The following is a 4,330-nucleotide window of genomic DNA, read 5'->3' on the forward strand; positions in this document are numbered from 1 at the left end:
TCAGAGATGTTGAGTAGTGGAATAGGGGTGACTTTAAAGAATAAAATGTACTAATTGGATAAGTCAAAAATTCTGAAAATTTTATGGTCAGAAGACATGTGAGTCTAATTTCTAGGAAAATTAACGGATCTTAATTTGGAGCTCTGAAGCTTCGGATAAAAATGATTTAGTGACTCTGACTCAAATAGAGAGCTTTGAATTTAAATATAAGTGAATAGTGAAATTATGTATAATGCTATTTAAGCATGTTTTATACATAAAGGATGTGGAATGGAGAGGAGGAGGAGGAAAATTAATTATATATATGAATGATTTTTGTATAATTGGTTATATGCTCAATTATGATCGATAAACGTTAAAATAGAAATGATGCTTACTTTTGCCTATTATTGATCATGATTTAAGCTCATATGGGAAAATAAAGTTTCATAGTATGTGAGTGTGGTATATTTGGTATATGATTTGACATGAAGTAAGGCCATGAATGGTTTATGGATTAACTCATGTTGGTAAGTTTGATACATGAATAAATGCTGAACTCGGCCATACTTATAATGCTTACGCTATATGTTTATTTGGCTAACATGTGTAGTGTACACGCTTAAGCTTTGGCCAAGTGGTAGTTGAATTATGCCAGGTTAAATTTATAAGTTATGCATTGAAATTGTAAGTGCCTAGATGGGAATATTCTTGTGATCATGGAAAGGGTGGTAATGTTTAAATTATGTAAACTTACTTGAAATGGTTTATCATGTGGTTAATTCCAAAAAGAATTATGTTTAAATGTACTAGCTTGTGACTATGGTTGAATGATATGTTATTGTTTTGTGTGATATTCGTAGGAAATGGGTGTGGAAAGGAAATGAAATACTAAGTTCATACTTGAAGAATAAAATGACGAAAAAGGGGTTGATGAGTTGATTTGATGTTGTTATTTAAGCTTAAGTGATGTTTTCATTGTAATACTAAGAATTTTATAAATGTGTTAATGAATGGTATAATCGATAAACGTTGAGTTAAATGGTGAATATGTATTAGTATTGAACTTAACGATATTGAAGTGTACATGAATTAAATGGAAGTTTCTAGTGATATGATTTCAATTAAATGGAAGTTTCTAGTGATATGATTTGAATTAAATGGAAATTTCATATTTATGCTACTTATGTATACATATCATTCAAATTAATCTCAACTATTCTTATGATAGAAAAAATAGACTAATTCTTTCACAATAAATACATGTTAAATTCCTACCAATTTCATTTTATTCCCTTATTCAAGATTAAGTTACAATCATTAAGTTTAACTTATGCCTTCATATGTTGAACATAGCAATTTCTCTCCACTAATGTAGGTAGCATAGAAACTTGAATCAATAGGTCTTTAAAAAGGTTGTAACGAGGCTACGCTAGGGGTAGGTAAAAGATAGATAAATTTAGGCTAAAAAACCCTAGACTCAGCTTGAATTGGACCTTCAAAATAATTACCTTCAATACACCAATTTGTTTTACTTTCACCTGCTCTTTTGTACATCTATTTTCTTTCAAGTACATATGCTCTCTTTTTTTAACAAGCATTTTACTGTATGTACTAAAATTTTTTGAGCTTTTGGTACTTCTTTTCAACTCCCCCAAACTTATTTTCAATGAAAATTCTGAATAGTATTAAGTCTAGTGTTTGAGACAATTTAATGACAATTAAGAGAAAAGTGATGGCTAAATATTGCAATGGTTCAAATAAAATTAGGCCATATAGTCTCAAAGTTGCCTAAATCATTTTCAACATTTCATGCTTCCTAGGATTTCGCCTCAAGAAACTACTAAGTCAATTCTAGAGACTTAAACTTTCATGTACGCCTAACTTTCCTAAGGAACTAAAAATTTTATGGTATGATTTGCATTCTTTGTTAAAAATACATTTATGTCATAATTCAGCTAACATAAAAATTATTGAAATAATCGAACTTTATTTATACTGAAGTTTAGCATACTTAACAAAATTTCAATTTTTTAACAAAATATATCCTAATCATAATTAAATGAAAATTTTATTCTGAGAGGAAATAATTTCAATTTTTCGGTCCCCTTACTTAAGATGGACAATGTTCTCATTGCTAAAAGTGAATAGATACTATACACCAGGTAGGATTCTAGAAAAAGGAGGTAGTCAATTTGACTGCTTAAGTACCAAGCTCTCTCTAGATCCAATCCTAGACATGTATATCTCTATTGCCACATACTTTGCAACTTGTTCATTTTTATTAATGATTTCCACCTCTTGTTTTATTATGAGAAAATAAAAATTCCTAATAAAACCTAATTCTATTAAATAACCTAAGAATAGAAATAAAATAAGGTCAAGATCCCCCATTTTTATTTCATCGTCTTTGTTTTTGCATGAATCGCTTTGCTCTCTTTTCGATAATGGACTCCATGGTTCAAATATGAAATATGGAAACTCAGGCACAAAAATAAACGGGTCATTGTATATTTTCGTAAGAGCGCTTCTCATTAAGTCATCCCGTATTTTTTAACATCTCTAGTAAGCTTGTTGTTGCAATTGCATATGTTGCATTATGTCCATCCACTTTGATAGCTCATCTCGAATATCTGGGCGAGGCGATTGAATCCTAAACATTGAAGTTGCGACGTCAAGTTTGGTTACTAGTTCCATTGGTTCTACCTTATCAGGGATTTCAGTTGACTACATTGGTTCGATCTCTATAGGTTCTTCTTCTTTGTCTTCTTCAGGATCCTCGCTCTCTTCAAATCATTGTTATAGAACAGAGTCTCCAACTATTCGGTAGAGGCCCCAATCTATGATTGTGCCCTGGCTATAACTTATTTTCTTTATGTTTGCAAGAATTTTAGCTTCCAAGCACAAAATTATTATCATAAAAGGGAAAGTAAGTTGGGCCAGAACGTCTAGTGGCACAATTTTTCATTTTTCTCAAGATGATATTTCTCACATCAATGGTCTTTCCAGTTAAAATCGAGTATAATAAGACAATTCGCTGCAATGAAATTGTAGTCCCATGTGAAATAGGCATAAGGCTGAATCTAATAAAATAGAACCATACATTCGCTAGTGGTGTCAAATATTCTCTACGACAAGTGTGAATTCCTTACTTTGACACAGTCCACTTAGAACCTGGAACTGTAAGTTCCTTGAGAATTTCTTACAGATTTTCAGACTCAATATTTCTCATCAAGGAAGAATACCTTCGTCTTCAAAATCAGGTAATTCAAAGAATTTGTAAGAGCCCAATTTTGGGCCTAGTCAAAACAGTGGTTTCGGGACCACAAATTTAACGAGGAAAATTTTATTTTTATTATATTTTTGTGGTATACAATTTCACGGAATGATTTTGTGAAAATTTCGTTCAAAAATTTCAACGTTTGGGCACTCAATTTAGCCAAAAGGACTAAATTGTAAAAAGTGTAAAACTTGAGTTCTACATGTTAGAAGTATCCAATTGCTATGAAATTTTAAATTTTATGTCCTTAAATGTTAATTAGACCATTGGTTATATTGTGGACAAAAATGGACATGAGATAAGTGAAATAGGAAATTTTTAAGGTAGGGGTATTTTGGTAATTTTGGTAATTAAAATGTATTAAAAAGACAAAATAGGCCAAAAATCATCATCTTCAAGCCTTGGCAAAATTACATAAGGGGGGAAGCCATTTCTAGGGTTTTCAAGCTTCCAAGCTCCATAGTAAGTGATTCCAAGCCTTGTTTTTAATGTTCTTTACGTTTTTGGAGTCTCGGTAACTTGATTTAGCTTATTCTAGCAATAATTTAAGCTAGGGTTTATATTTGGAAAAATACCCATAGGTGAAATGTGTTTATTTTGATGTTTTATGGTAGAATATGAAGCTTGAAATTATGTTAAACAACTTTTGCTAAGCGATTTTAAGTGAAAACGAGTAAAACGACATAATCGGTATAAATACCTAATGTTCATAAGTGTTAGAGTGGGAATTCGATGTTTCCATAAAAGGGAAAAATGTTCGTCATGTCATAATACATAAGAATAAAGGATGAAGTTTAATTTACGAGCTTTGGGGAAAAATCGTAATTTTGTGAAACTTTAGGGGCAAAAATGTAATTTTTGCCAAAGTGTGAGTTTAGGACTAGATTGAATAATGTGAGTGTTAAATAAGTTCAATGTGTTATTATAAACCAAGAAAGATGAGGAATTGACCTTGAAAGCATGATGGTAAGTTTGTATGTGAATAATACATTATTTTAATTTTATTTAATATATTGTTGAGATATGATTGAATATGGAATAAATATTTGATGTAGATTAGAAAATGTGAAG

The sequence above is a fragment of the Gossypium hirsutum genome, chromosome D03, assembly GCF_007990345.1.
Source record: "Gossypium hirsutum isolate 1008001.06 chromosome D03, Gossypium_hirsutum_v2.1, whole genome shotgun sequence".
NCBI lineage: Eukaryota > Viridiplantae > Streptophyta > Magnoliopsida > Malvales > Malvaceae > Gossypium > Gossypium hirsutum.